We start from the raw sequence: 16,791 nt of genomic DNA, 5'->3' as shown, positions 1-16,791 counted from the left end.
AAGGATTCAGTCTTCAGTTTGGGAGACAATTATGCATACACATGCTGTGATAGGCAACTACAGTCCATTGAACAGCAGCAACTCTGAACTCACACACTCCATATGCACCACTCAGTTGATTTACCTCCTGTAGCTTGAAATATCAACTATTCCTTCCACCTTGTATTTCCCAGCATAATAATACAGAACAAAACCTCCTCGTAATTATATCATTTAAACCATTTTGTTTTTCTAAGGGTCTAATTGCATGATACCAACAGGAGCCTGCAGTGCTTTCTGGCTGCAGAGGGCAGTGCACGCATTGCAGGGGGTGCGTTACCCTCCAGCCACTCATTTTTTCTAAGCAGAGTATCAAACGCATGTGAAAAAAAAAAAACATAACAAATACTGATAGTTGCAACAATATGCAGCAGTCATCTCTGAAACTCAATGCTTTTTTGGGCCATTAAGATCCATTCTTGCTCTCAGAAATGCACCTTTTGCAGATGCATATTCAGAGCTTGAGGTAAATGTGGCAGCTGGAGACAGGTGCTGGCTGTACTGTCGGTCTCTCCTCTGAATTGCTGACTTCCGTTAGGTGCTATCAGTGACACTGTAGTTCTCCATGGGATGCAAGACCTGTGATCTGGTTTCATCTCATTCAGTGGCTTCATCTCCCCCAGGAACTGCTCTCAATAGTGATAATATCACATAAATGTACTATAGAGGAGTTTGGTCCCTTGCAAACTTGCGTCTGTATTCTCTCTCTACCATAGTGCTATAGCATGGAGTTTCTTAACATAAGGTTGCTTCCTTCCCAGTCTGTTGTTGCTGTGTAGTTCCAAGTGCTGTAAATGCAGAATCTTCATGGATGGTGGCACTTCAAGTTCTTGTTTGCATGATGTTTCAAATATAAAGGGGTAAAACAAGTATTTACAATTAAATAAGTTTTAGGGGATCAGTTTTAGTCTCTCAGTAGAGCAAAGCAGAACAAGTCAAGCCATGCTCTGGAATGATACTCAGAAATATAGACCATCCTTTGCAAGTCTTCTTTTCAACAAGAGTGGTTAGGAATCCTTCATTTTTGCCTAAACACAATATATTCATGGCTCCCTTGTTTCAATGATGAAAGATCAGATTTGAGTTGGCTCACTTTAGACTTTTTCCTGAGAAAGCCTACCACAAAATAAATTAGGAGAGCCAATGGGAGAATGAAAGTTGCATGTTTTGATGCCTCAGAGAGGAGCTTGGATGTCGTGTGGAGCCGGAGGTACCACGTGCTGCCCCTGCCTTGCCATCGCCATCACAGGCCGCTGTGGGGTACGCAGCTGCCTCCCCAGGTGGGGAACCAGGACAGGTGTCCTCCCTCCTCACATTCACCGCCTGCCCTGACTCTGGTGGCACCTCAGACAAACCTCTGCAGCAAATATATGGGGATGCAGATTGAGGGACTGTGTACACTATTCCAGCATTCTAAGCTGAGAGTAAAATACTTCATGCTGCAGATTTTTTAGCAGATCCAGCTCCTTTAAGCAGCTACCCTGAAACACATTAGCCTGCCTACTTGAAGTTTAATCAAGGTGGGCGAACACATCCTCTTTTCTCCAGTATTTCTACCTGCAAAAAGCTGCCTACTGCTTTCACATACACAAATGTTTAAGGAAGAAGTTGCAGCCTACAATGTTCTTTTCAAACAGACAGGTTTTAACTTGTTTTCTGCAGAGGCATCTCACAGAGGCATGTCTCAGCTCTTTTGCAGTTTCGTGTACAAATATTTACAATAAACAGCAACTGCCCATGAGGGGAGTGTGAGGTCAGCATTTCCTGGTTATGCTTTGGATTTAAGCTCAATAAAACCAAGGAAACATAACTACTTCTTAATTTCTTTGTGCCATCATGACTGAAGTAGTATCTGCCAATACATTATCAGCAACCACATACCATCATCTAAAACTGAGGGCATTTCAGGGCAAGAAGATTCACAGACAATTTTGGTGAGATATTTGTGTGCCTGTGACAGGAATAGGAAAAAAATCCTAAGAAACTGTGGGAGGAAAAAAACTAGCATGACAATGCCAGCTGTTGAAACAGCTTCTTTTGGAAGATCTCAGAGGTCATCTAAGTATGAATATTTATTGAAAATATACTCTGCCACCTTTGATTTCTTGTGTACTAAGACAAGTTTTTATAAATATGTTATAGTTAAATGTGACTGCTTTCAAGAATGGTTAATTCCACTGTTAGGTGTTACTCTGTACTGGAATAATGTTTCAGGCCTTTTTGCAGACTTGTCATGCAATTGAAGAAAAATTCTAAGGGTAAGTTCTGAAAGGTTTCTAACCTTTGAAAGGTTAGTTAATAAACTCCATAGCTTTATACAAACTTCAAAATCTGAAAGATACATGCTTCACTTGCAAGTTAGCAGTGTCACATGTAATTAGGAAGACAGAAACCTCCTTATGAAGAAAGAGAGTTTCTCACCCTGAACCTGACACTGTTTGCTTTCTCAGGGAGAACAATGCATGGGCAGTTACTTCCAGGACTCTGCAGCCAGGGCTGCTTCACAGCTTCCACATGTGAGCATCTGGAGACAGAGGGACTGCACCCTCAGCAGCCCCTGGGCTGAGCTCTGTTTTCAGCACAGAAGAACCTCACCTATTCCTCGTTCTGAACCAGGACCTTTCCTTTGCTGAAGACGAAAGTTGCATATGGGAAAGAGCATGGAGAAAACCCCGCTAGTAACCAAAATGCCTCAATTCTTAAAGATTCAGAACTGTATCACGCCGACGTAGAAGTAGAAATTGGAAAACTTGAGTATCATCCTCAAATACCTTGCTTCATATCTTGGACTGCTTCGGGTGAAACAGATGTGGTCGGTTGTTCTCAGTGCCAGCCTGCAAGTAAAGGCCGTTGAAGAATACTTCAACCAACAAGTGACCTCAACGAGAAAAATAGAAGGAAGTATTGTCATTCTTTACAGTACATTTGTAAATGAACAAAAATTCTTTGCATCTGACATTTTAGTTTATCAAGCATGTACTTTTCATTTTTTGCTAGGATATCATGTCCATAATAGATGTGCAAAAAAAAAATGATCCAACAAAAACAGTTGACATCTATAAAGCATGTTAAATATTGATGTCTGGCTTGGGACTTGGACAGAAGTGAACTGGTGACAAAGCAAAGGAACCATCTCAAAGAATGTTAAATAGTAAAAAACACCAGAAAGTATCTAGCTTAAATTACTTTTCCATTTCATTTCCTGATTCAACAACTTTTTTAAATGAATGAATGCATCTTCTTGATGAGTTTTCCAGCCTTGTTTTAGAACAGGAAATGGAAAAGACTGGTTCATGCATTAAAAGCAAGGAGAAAGCTGTGTAAGCTTTATCATGTTTCCTCTTCATTCTAGGTAAGGTTGAACTCTGACTTTCTTGTAGGAAGCTTATTGGAATGGACAAATATTACAGATATTCTGAGAACAGCAACAGTTTTTGGCTGGTGACCTTTGCACTGATTATTTATGAAAAAAAAAAAAAAAAAGTAAAAGGAAAAAAGTATCTGTGCATGTAGAATAAATAAGCCCAGGAAACATGACGTATTTGGGAAGAACATGAAGAGAAAATGTTCAACGGACAATAGACAGGACTAAGCCACATCTTAGTGTATATTTTGCATGATTAAACACTGCTCAAAGGGCCAGGTGCAACAGGAGGCTTGTAATGAGCACTGAATAAACACTTTGCAGCAAAAAATTTCTACTGGTTTGTGTTTGGGGGACAATGTGTGTACATGTATATGTGTTTATCTCTTTTATCTAGCTCTCAAAACCAGATTAAGTGATAGGTCTCTTTCATTATTACAAACACAACTTCCACATCCGCGTGTCCATAAGAGGGAGAGCGAAGCTGGTTCCAGTGACCATATCTCAGGCCAGCACCATTGCACTTGGACATCAGGACTTTGATGGGTACCCCAGTATTGCTTTAGCAGAAAACACCATTATTCATGCTTCTAACTCCCCTTTGTATTAATGTAAAGCAGCCTTACCATAAATGAGAACCAGCCCCAGATGTGTTTACAGGAAATACTACATGGGAAAAATGCATAGCCCTACAAATATAGAAACCTTTCCTCTCTCCATCCATTTTCAAACCTGAAATTTTCCTTAGACGTATAAAGACATATAATTAAGGATACTGAGCTGGCTGTAGGGATGCAAATGTAGCCATGCTCTAAGTTAGGCCATTGAAACAGAAGTGGCAAGACAGGCCACTAATCAAGGAGAAAAACATTTATAGAAAGAAGGAAGGAAGGAAGGAAGGAGGGAGGGAGGGAGGGGGCATGGCATGTCTGCCCACCCATCAAGCAGTGGCCTTGCGCCTGCAGTGGGCCCCATTACAGAAGCATCCCTGGAGTCTTTGCCCAGAACCTGCCTTCACCCAGGTACCCTTGGCAAGGCTTGGAGGGCACGAAGAAACAGCTTTTGCATTAGGACAGCATGATCAGGGGCTTATGTATTGCTGAAATGTCATATCCACAGCTTCCCAGAAGAGTCTTACAGACAGCAGGGAGATCATAGACAGGGCTCAGGCTCAAGTGCAAGACTTACTGACTTCACACAGTAGTTTGGGGGGAGAAAGGGCATCACTGGCATATACATTTTCACTGCAGTACAAACTGTTTTAAATTCCCTTGTGTTTCATTGCAGGACAGGAGTTTGCAGTGTGGTGGTTCCCCCAGGTTTGTGATGAGGAGTCACCAGCTCCTCGGTGCACAGTCATGGGGCTGTGATGTGCAGTGTGGTCCCACTCAGCACTCACACGTCTACCAGGCTCCAAATACATCCAGTATGTCACCCCTTTTAAGTGAAATTCCATTGCATAGTAGTCACTATTTACAGCTACAAAGAAACCATGTGTGCAGCCCTCCTGACACTTACAGAGCTGGCAAGTCTCACTCAGTGAGAAAGCAGAAATTGTAGATGTTTGCCGTTTTCCTCCTTTACACGGGTGTCAATGGAAGCTGACAGGGCCAGTGGAAAACATCAAAGCTGAGAGAGCTTTCAGCTATTTCTTTTACATAAAAACCTCTATTATGCAGCTGTCCCAAAGTTTGCAACATTTGAAGGAAATCGGTTGGGATGAAAGAGGAGCTCTGTGCAAGTTAACTGTTTGCTGTGGATCCTGGTTTTGCTCCTGTTCCAGGAGTAAATCAAACACTTACAGTGAACACTAAGAGATGCATCAGGCAGCCATGGGATACTGGTTTCAGTACACTGGACCTTCTGGAAGGGCAAGTCTGCTCCCACTGGTGGCACAGGCAACATTGGGGTATTTGTCTCCCAAAGCATTTTTAAACTGGTTAGATGGGAAAGAGCAGGCACTATCCTGGGGTAAACAGGGGTGGAGGCACATTGTTGGATTGCACACTGAATAAAACATTTTGCTCTCTTCCATGCACACTTTGCCTCTTCCTGAAGGGCTTGCTTTTTCAAAACACTCTAATTTGAGGGCAGTTCTGCTTAAATCAAAAGCTAATAAAAGCTGGGTTTCTCCCCTGCCTGAAGGCTGACAGGGAATGATGAGCCCAAAGCGGTTCCTGCCTGCCGGCACTGCCAGGGCAGGGCAGTAGCAGGGGACACCTCCTGCCATCCTTGATCTCCCTGCTCCTGGGGCTGCCCCTGCACAAGCCCACGACTCCGCACCTCTCCCTGCGCCCACCCAAGTCTCCACTGTTCATAGCTGCACCTGCACCCTCGCCCTCAAGCCTCCAGTGCCAGACATGGCAGGTGGCACAGAACAGGACAGAAACCCACCATTTAGCAAATTTCCTCCTATGTCTGGGACAGGTAATGCTGGGTCTGTCCTATTTGATTCCCCGCACAGCAGGGGAGAATTAAATAGCGTGCTTGGACACCTTGTCGGGAAGCTAATCGAAGGCACGCATTACTTACCTAGAAAGGCCATCTCTAAGTAAACTTTTTACAATGCAAGTTGTCATTCAGGACAAAGCCTCTTTTCACCAAAACACAACATTCAAGATTGTTCCAATTCCCTTAGAGTTCCTCTTTCTCCAAAGATCACACGCCTCCTTTCTTATGTTACCAAAATGATACTCCCAGAACAAGCAAGTAACACAGCAGCCATGCCAAAACAGTGGGAATGCTTTCCTATAATGCAGTTTCTTACTGAGTGATGAATTTAAAGGAGGATGAGGTAAATTCACCCTTGTTTTATTCTCTGCAGTGGGGAAAAAACAGAGTAATGTCACGACTCCAGAGGTAGCAGATGAGTCATTCTGCCACTCTTCATTGACTCTTTCCCCATCCTTTTCAAGACCATGAGCTATATTTTTATTACCAGCTCAGTGAATGAAAATACTGCCAGCAGTGAGCAGAGATGAAAGTTAACACTATTTAATGAGCAGTCCCACAATTCTCTTAATGCACCTACATGCCTGTGGTTCAACTCATTTGCTACAGATTCAGCAGGGCAAGTCCAAATACCCTGCCATTAAATGCTGCCTATCCTGTTACAACAGTATGAAAGAAGGCAAAAGATGTGCCTCCCAAGGCCATGGTGTCAGTCTGTCTGCCCCTCCACAGTGGACATGGTGTGAGACAAGATGGGAATACTCTGCAACACACCGTGCTCTCACCAGCTGTTCTCAAATTTAGACATGTCTAAAATTTAGACATGACCCTTTGAGTTTTCTGTCAAACGTTGTAAAAGCTCATTAGTGTTTCTTATCAGTTTGCTGAATAGAGTTTGTGATCTGACTACTGAGCAGGCACAGGCATCAGCTGGCTCTGTGCTGCTCGGAGGATGCTTTTCCACACCAGCTGCCTCCGGTGCAGGGAGATTTACAGCGTGTGTGTGACTGCCAGCTACAGACCTGATAATAACTAAACACCCACTTTTCACCTCTTCAGGTGCAATGGGTTAAGTCCAAACGTTCAGCTTTCACTTTTTCACATTCTAGAGCGCATAAATACACACCAGATGTGTGTGAGATGGGATGAACTCCTGTCAGACTGAGAAAAACTGTGTCAGATTCTGCCTTAACATTTCCTTAACTTGGGAGCATCCCTCCTAAGAGTGGTACCTCAAAGGTGTATGTCACTGCAAGCTGTGCCCTTTGGGACTCAGTCTCCTGGAACTAAGGCACAAGTAAATTTAAAAGTCAAATACAGAAGACAGAAGCAACAGGAACATTTCAACTCAAGAGAAGAAGAGATCATAGTCTTGCCTTGGCAAGATGCTCATGGTAATTTCATACATCATTCTGCTGTCGGTAATTATTACTGAACAGTATAAAATACGTGAATTTTTGGGTTGTTTTCTCACAGTCTTACATTTCTTTTTAGTTAGTTACGATCTGTCCAGTGAAATTAACTTTGTACTTCACATCAGAGGACTCAACACATTGACAGTTATTAATGTCTGTTTGGAGGACCATGTTTTTAAGTATCTGGAGATTGTAGCTTGGCTTTTTAAGCACTTTTTCTGAAAACTGTTTTTTCCCACCTCAGAAATAAAACATTTTTCTCTGTTTATCTTCACAGGCTACAAAACTCTTAAGGGATTCCTTCTGCTGCAAAGTTTTGTGTCAAGGGAAAATGTGTCTTTTATTTTCAGAAACTTATCTTGAGATATTGTGCCATGCATGAGATTTTTATTCTCAAAAAATAATAGCTAATGAAGAAAAAAGTGCTCTAAACATAAGATTAAATCATTGAAGTCAGTAAGAGCATAAACAGAAGCTGATTTGTGATGTTTATCAGAGAGATGTTACTAATACCAACTGATCTGCAAAGCTCCACAGAAATACGGACCCTGAGCTTCGTAAATTTTCGTTATGATTTTGCTGAAAATCAACTGTATTTAGATATAAGGCACAGTGCAGGTAGTGGACCTGATTACCAGAGGATACACTTAGTTAATCAAAAGTACTCCAGAAACACTATCAGAGTGCCTCTATTTGACTGAGTCCAGCTGGGAACATATTTCAGGAATAAGATTTGCAGTTAACTGGCTGCAGCTTAAACTGTTTGAGAAAGGTTCCTCTGCACAGAAGGACACAATCCACATCCATACAAAGTCATATTTGACTTAGAGATGCAGCTCCATCTTGAAGACAAGCTGCTGCTGACCATTTCCAGCAGAGCTGGAGCTGAGCCATCTTCTGCGGTCACACAACCACTCCTTCGCCCAAAGCCTTTCGGGCTGGTCGTTCCTCCTGCACATGGGGACGCGCTGGTAGTGCCACTGCTGAGAATCCTCCCACAGCAACCCACTCACTTTTCTTACATAAAACTTCTAAGCAAAATACGTTCTCTTAGTAAAATAACATTTACTGAAGCCATCAGCTTATGCCAGAGACAGCAGAGACAGTTTTTCCTTTACTGGCAGAGGTGTATTTCTACTGGCCCTTTCTATGACTTAATGTGTTATCAAGCAGTGTCTATGCAGCATAAACAACTGTGGGAACTGAATGACTCCTCACTGCTACAACAGTTGAATTTTTAATAATAATCCAGTAGGACTTTTTAAGTGAATAAGAGGGAAGCTGAGCTTTTGTCTCACTTGAGGGAATAACAGGGCCAGCAATTAGCTTTGAAAAGCCAACAGTGAGTAAACTAGGCACACAATTCAGAACAAATAAACATGGAAATTTTCTGATATTTTTCTAAAGTGGTTCTTCAAGCTACCTCCACAGTGTGTTGATCCAATGCTCATTGGCAAGTGTTTCTATGGTCTTCCTGCAGTACCTGATAGTGGTCTTTCATCCAGTGAGCAAAAAAAGTGGCACTTGTAATGGCCAGACTTACAGTGTTCAGTTTGGTTTTTCTGCCTACTCTTCTGCTGGACTTACCATTGCTGTTTATACATCATGTCTTTGTGCAGAGCTTCCTCTGTACTGTTCTCACTCAGAAAGAAATGGGAGACTGTTTGGATTGAGATTGTGCAGAGCTTTCACTTTTCCAGGCGGTGCAGAGCTTTGCTTTGTTGTAAAATAATTATTATTTCTTTTTCCTCCTGGTGTTCTTGAGGGCAATGCTTTTGAGTTAATAAAAAATGCAAAATGTATTGGTGGGTTTAGGTCAACAACAACAAAAAGAGAAAAACTTTTTCACAAAGTCCTTTGCGTGGTCCCTTTGTCCTGTGACAAAAGAATATATATAGTGGAAACTGCCTCTGAGTGTGAAGTTTATTATTTCTCTCACATTTTAGCTTAGCTAAAAAGATAACTGTGGACTGGAAAAAAAGGAAAGGTCACACCTGAGTGTAACTGTGGTTGTACTGGAACAGTGCAGGTCGGTCCTCACCCCAGTGCTGGGCGCACGGGGAGCACTGGATTCTCCTCAGTGCCCGGCGGTGCGTCACCTCCCCCTGGGTCTCTGTCATCCCCGTCCCTGTCCCTGTGCTGGCTCCCAGGACACGTCCCAGCTCCACGGTGGCTGCTCCTCACCCTCATCGGCGTCACCGTTGGGCATCGTCTTGGCCAGCGTCAAGCGGCACCGGCACCACCATTGGCTGGAGGGCTGTGAAAAATCCCGTGCCAAGGATCCGCAGGGTCTCTGCTGCCCTGCTGCCACCACAGCCAGGAGCCCAGGCTGTGCCAGTGGCATCTGCACCCTGCCAGATAAATATGCATTTATTGACCGAACAATTTGTATTGTACAGATCAGTGTAATATGATAATATTAATGTAATACTTCTGTTTTGAGAATGACTGAACATTGGTTGGCAGGAGAGAGCACCTTCAGTGAAACTGAATCAGCGATGCTTGGCGTAAAGCACAGCGTAGCAGTATGCTTTACTGCCATTCCTTTTCATTTTATCACAGCCTATTCTTAACTCCCTCTTTAAAATGTACATATATTTTTTTAAGGATCCTCACTTAAAAATAGATCAAGAGTGCTAATTTAGGTGTAAACATAATCCATCTGGCACTTTTGAAGTATGTTCTCTGTTTCACTAAAGCCAAGATAGCTCACAAACTGTTAACTAAAGTATCTTCATCCGGTGGGCCACAGCCTATAGAATTAAAACTGAGAATAATAAAATGAAGGCAACATAAAAAGTTTCTTTTGATCTGAAGTTTTTCCCCGCCAGGATGAAATCACAAGTGCTTCATTATGTTTTATAGACTTACAGAAGTTCAAGGCTAACACTAGACAGAAATTGGTTGTCATCACCGGATTACATATTTATGATTCAATCAGATATGGTTGTTGGTTATGATAATTCCTGCAAGAGTGCATCCATGAATAAAACCAGCAAGTATGGTGATCATATATAGTCACAAAAATGTTTAGGCTCACCTAGAAGCATCGTTACTACCTGTGGGAATAAAAATCAGCTTTTTACTCTGGATGGCTAGAAACAAAATAAGAAGCAAGACATTGACAACATCTAAAAACATGCAAGTTTCATCTAAAATGCAGCTGTTCCCAGCTGATTCCAAGGATGTACTGCTACATTGCTTAGGTGCAGCAGCAAAAAAGCCCATTCTTGACTGTATTTCCAGGCAAACACGTTTGCAAAAGCTGCCTGCAGAGATGAGCTGATTCTCCAAATCAGATTCAAGCAAAGTGGCCTTCCATGGGGAAAACTTCTTCCCAGTCACCGCCAATGATGCTGGGGATAAAACATCCTGTGCCAAGGAAGAGCAAAGGGTTGCTGAGGTGGTTCTAGCTCTTGATCCACAAGACAGAAGGAAAAGAATTGACTTCATTTGCCAGGCGGTGCAGGAGTGCTTGTGTGGCTGACTGTGCCTGGGGTTCAGAGGATGTCTTTGGTGGGGCAGGGCAGTTTCTCGGGGTGAGTGTTCACTGAGGAAATTCATTTTCATGCCTCTCACCACCACTCTTACTGGACCTACTTCAGGAGTCTGACAAGTGGGCATTTGGGCCTCTGCAGGATTTTCTTTTCTTCTTTTTGCAATACTGTAGTTCCATTTTATCCCAGTTATTGTAGTCTACTGTGATGCCTTCCAAGGCAAGACACAGGTGATGGCAGGTGCCTGAGCTGATAACACTGAAAGATGCATGAGATGCAATTTTGCTAAAATTAGGGCCTGTTCACTTGCAAGCACAGCTTTACAAAAGCTTCTTGTGGAACATATGAAGCAGAGGTCTTCTCAAAGGAAACTGAGGCAAATGAGCAAAGTCTGACATACAATGACTATTCAGGAAGAATGAAGTAGAATAACAAAACCAGAATTTCTTCCAGGTTATTGGCCATGAGTCTGGGATTTCCTGGGTGCCTTACATGAAGTTTTACTGTTTGATGTGTAAGTAAAATTTTAACCTTATTTTACTGACTTCAACCATTATCTCCTATCTAAGATCAATATACTCATTAAGAAGAAGGGTTTCAGCTAATGAGGTCAATATAATTGAAAGGCTGTTCAAAATCATTTTCCATGAGCAGATGCTCCAGAGAACCAAGCCAAATTTATCATTTGGTTTCAAAAACTTCAAGGTTAAGTGAGGAACTGCAAACCCCCTGATTATTTATTTAGAGGAATCTAAATATAGCTTCTTTTTAATGTTTTAGTACCTAGTGAATAGAACAGCTGTCAGCAATATGTTCTTCTGAGAGGCGTTCATATGAACACTGTTGTTTCTAATTTCAAAAATGTGGTCATAGTCGATAGTCACCCACAGACAGGTGTGCAGTCCAGATATAAATTTTGTATTTGACAGCATTAAATATGAAGATGGTAATACTAAGTTTTACGTAGTGGAACAATAAGAGCTCTAAAATTAATATTGAATGCCTTGACACTTCAGATGGTCACCAGGTGTCTTATCCCATGAATTTTACATCACTAGGGACATATTTAAGACATATGATTTGCGGTGCAATATGTCACCAAGATTGACGAATTCACATGTTGAATTATGTTGGGTAAAATAATTTCTCATGTTTGACAGATTTAAGTGGTCTAACGCACGGAAGTTATTTTTGTCCCGTGGGTTCTGTGAGCACTTAATAAAGATATTTCAAGTAGGCGAGCTAAGGATCTGGAATACGATCACTAACTAAAAAGGTACTGCATGTGTTTATGGACAGGTTGAATTGGTCCATGAGCCTCTGCAGGTCTAAATAAAACAAAAAGCCCAGTCTCAGAAACCACCTATAGATTTTTACTTCACATACAGCAAGCAGAAAAGTATATGGCAATGTCCTGGTCATGTTGATGTCACTGGTAGAACTTCTTTGGAGTTTTAATAAAACCTGGGTCATTGACTCCAACGAGTACTATTAGAATATAAAAAAATTAATTAGGTAGGGACTGAGAATAGAAGCAGCAGTTGCTTCATTTGATATAACACATTGTGTGAATTAAAACTTTTTGTCTTTGTTTCTTCTCAACTAAGAATACCAGCATGTCTGAGAATGTGTGGGAAAAGTTGCATACAACCTCCATACTGAAATTCACAAATTAGTGAGTTTCTTTTCCCAGGGAGCTATACGCAGACATTATTTTTAAAGAAGGAAGGGAGGGGAAGTAGGAGAATTAAACCAAGTGTTCCGAGATATTTCTGTATGAGAGTGTTATTCCATTTTAGCTCGGAATAGCGGCATGCCAGACAAAAGGCTGAAGCCACAAACATTCGTGGTCTCACTTTGCTCACAATACTTTTTTTTATGTTTGTGTGCACGCCTGAAATATGTTACATGTCCACACATTTCTCATACAAGTGTGGGACTGTGAATCACCACCACGTGTGCCTTCATGTCTGAGCACTGGGAACACACTCGCTGCTGGCAGAGCTCAGAGCACCTTCCATGAGCCAACAGAACATCACCAAAAATCACTGCAGGAGCAGAATAAACAGAGCAGTTCACTGAGAACAGTTCACTGCTTTGAAGGAAACGTCTGGGTCTGGTATTGACCCAGAAATTGTTTATTAATAACCTATGGATTTTCAGTTAATAAAATTTTGATGAGTCTAAGTTACTCTTGAGTAACGTATTGGTATGGAAACAATCTAGTTCAAAGGATGATTAATCCGTTCCAGTGCGATAGACGTTAAGCAAGGATAATTAATGCCAGATTTTTAGATTCAAGCTTCTGAATGGCTAATCAAATAGATACAATGGCAAGATAATTCAGGAAGTCTGATCACATCTCACATGCCCCAGCAGAGGCCTCATCTATCATAAAAGAAATAATCTCATTCTCGAAACAACTTGACAGCATAGTCAGACATTGTAACTAAAACTATGCATCCCACATCAAGCCATTCACCCAGAACAAACTGCCTGGGCATTCACCTAGGAAGGATTTCTGTAATTTAAGTGCTCTTTCACACAACTTTGCAAGTGTATATGAACCTTCATTATTATTATTATCTCCTGTTGGAGGCACTCTGTTTATAAAATCCCATACCAAAGCAGACACTAAATCACTAAATTCTGGACTCAAATCTAGCAACCGTGGACATACCTGTAAATACTTCATCCATGTATATAGTTCTTAGATACATCTCTTCATACTTTGGGGAGTAAAGTCTGACATGGAAAATGGAGTATGAGGTTCACTACTATAAACCAATATTTGTCCAGGAAGTTAACAGTTACGGTTAACTACACTTTTCCCCTGTTTAAGCAAATGATACCATGAGCCTAATAACTATAAGATTTTAAAATGTAAGTTGCATCCAGAAAGCTAAAACCAGAAAATTTAGGATGGTCCTGAATAAGTAAGGAGATTTGTAGAGAATCTATCGGGGCAGGCAGTTGCTGTTATAGTTTTCCTTTAAGATTTGGGCTACTTGTGCTGGAGGCAAACAGCAAAAAAGTAGCACCAGTGGATCATTACTGAGTTCACACTGAGGTATTTTTGGCAGTACATGATTGGCCAAATTACAGCTGTCAGTGAAATGTGCCATTTGTGAAAAAATGAAGTGCCTATTCAAAATGAAGTGTTCACTGTAGAGTCAGATAATCCCTGGGAAGTACATAATCAGGAATTTGTGAAACTTGCACAGCTAATGTAAATAGCAAGATGTAAAGCAAAGACAAAATGGACATAAGCAACAAGTCTTACGGCTAAATTACATCTTCACTTGGACTGCTGCAGCTGCAGTGAAAACTCCGGCCTTAGACTAATGTATGCAAAGGTATTTCTAATGTAAGTCTGATTCAACTTCCAAAATAGGTTTTAGAAAATTAATAAAAAAATGTGTTTGTTCCTGCCTGGAAGAAAGTTGAGGGAAGGAACTCACTATGAGTTTCAATACTGTTCAAGGAAAGGACAACCAAATCACCAAAGCATCCTTCAGAAACTCCAGAGAGTGGTTAGATCAAGTAACATGAGTTTACCAAGAGACACAATGAGAAAGGATGTTTAGAGGGCTGGTGAAAATCTGGGTGCTTGGACACTTGAAGTTTTTGTGCTTTATCTGATCGTTCAAAGTACCCTCACAAAAGACACCTTCACAGCAAAAGCCACTATTTTTCCATTACGTGATACTGAGAAGTGCTCCAAAGGGGGCAAAAATGGATGGAGCAAAGTTCCTAGTTTAGCAAAGAGTTTTAGTTCATTAAATATAGTAAGAAGACAGAGGAGAAAGGAAATACTTGATGTTCATCATTCAAAGCCAGATGTGATGCCAAGAACTGATTAGACTGCTAGAAAGAAACAAGACTGTGTATAAAAACCATAAAGTCATCCTGTTTCCAGACATTAGCTTGGTAACCAAAGCCAGAAGACCTAAATCCTAACAAGTGGTATTTTATAAAAAACATGAAGTGCAGTTGATGCCACTGTTCCCAGCAGATGTGAGTATTGCTTAAGCACACTAAGCTTGGGAGTGGAACCATGCCCAGAATGGTATCAACAAGCAGTACCTACCAGGATTCAAGGGATGCCTTCCACAAAACAACAGCATGGAGTTTTTGTTTCTGTTACTGGCATTTATTTCATTCTGGGGGAGCTTGTTTTGTTTCAGATCTTGGAATTATGAGTCTACTAGAAACATGCCAGTCGAAGACAACCACATTTCCCCTACATTATATGTGCATACTGAAAGAAAAAGCAACCAGATTACCACCTCTGAGTGCTTCTGTCTGGGGAAATCTCTCAGGAAATACAAATATGCAAATAAGTACTTAGATGTCTATTTCTGCATCACACACACCTGATAAAATAGGTCAGTGCTTCAGTATAATTGCATTGAACTACTAAGGGTTGGAATGTCACTAAGGGATGGAATGTCATCAGTAAATGTCAGAACAATATTTGAACTCTCCATTTACAGAACTTGAACTTCATTTTTCTCTATAGACACACTATAGGATTATATGTCTTCAGAAATACCCATCTGATATTTCTCCTAAACAGTCATCTCAGTAAAACAATACTTTACAAAAGTAGGAGAATTATTTGAAATGGAAATAAACTGGATGTTTAAAACATATTTAGAGATAAAATTCTGACAAGATAAGTTTGATCATTCAGCTTCCACTTAACTCCAGAGAAGAGCAAACACCTAATAAAGGTGATTTCCTCTCGATTGTTCCTATCAACAGCAGGCTGCCACCTACGGAGATGTTCTCGTCTGCTAATTCCAGGATCTTCTGATCCTGCTGAACCTGTTCCAGAACCACCATCCTTGCTTTCCAGAAACATACTCAAGCTCCAGGGTTTCATAAAACGATGCAGAACAGAAGTTACTGAAGAAAATTTATTAATCCTAAACCATTTTGTCTGCCTGTAACAATTCTACAATTTGCTACAGCAAATTTCACTTTTAAGTTCTAATGTCATCTGTTACAACAAAACCAAATTAAAAAAAAACAAAACAAAACCAAACCTAAACAGTGGCATGTAAACAATGTCATTACTATGGTTTATGTGGTTCATAAGACACAGGGCCTAATATTCTACTGTATGGTGAAAAAATCAGAGACAAATTGGAAATAAAGCCTAGGACAGAATCAAAAAAGTTTGCCTGCACTCTGGCAAAGGATTTGCACAAAGACTTGAAAACTCCTATAACGGGCTCTTCCTGCAGGTGTGTTTTTCTTCCCCATCAAAAAAGAATGAAACCTTGGTACAAAACAGTTCGCGCTTTGCAGCATATTAATGTACTGATTTTCTCAAGCAGAGAGAGCAAGCAGGAGGAAAACTTACGGAAGAGGAACAATCAGTGTCCTGAGAATAACCTGAAATGCCAGCTTAGCATTTTTGCACTTCAAAAATGTCTTTGACTTTTATAAACAGGCATGATGGTAAAATTGAGGCCGTTAAAAATACATGGTTTACTTTGGTAGTTTATAATTCACAGTGGCATTTAGTGGGTGGAGTTGTAAATTAGTAAGTGGACTGCTGCCACAGCAGAGCCGGCTGCTGCCCTGCAAAGGAGAATCTTTGCTAAGAATAGGAATGTGGTCACCGTGATAATGAACAGGGGCTCGTTGATGGGAGATCTGGAGACAGTTGTTGGATGTGTAACAGCTGCTCAAGAAATTAGATGTTATCGAAGATTTTTTGAAAGATCGAATTGGATGAAAAGCGTGCAAAACTTAACCAGTAAGACTTAGTTTCAATGTTTTGTAGTACCACTGAAGGGAGAAGTGGCATATGAAATACTTAGGTTGTTGATAAATTGGAAGGTACAGTTTTACAGCCAACAAAAAGCTGTTTATTTTGCCGTAAGAGGGAAGGAAGATTGCAGCAGTCTCTACACATGAAACTGTCCTTTTCCCTATCACTTTTAAACAAAGTAGATTAATCTGCCATAAAAATGATATGATATGTTAATCTGGTATTCGATCCCATCTATCA

Source organism: Columba livia, chromosome 8 (assembly GCF_036013475.1).
Source record: "Columba livia isolate bColLiv1 breed racing homer chromosome 8, bColLiv1.pat.W.v2, whole genome shotgun sequence".
NCBI classification, from domain to species: Eukaryota; Metazoa; Chordata; class Aves; order Columbiformes; family Columbidae; genus Columba; species Columba livia.
Note: the sequence above shows the minus strand (reverse complement) of the source record.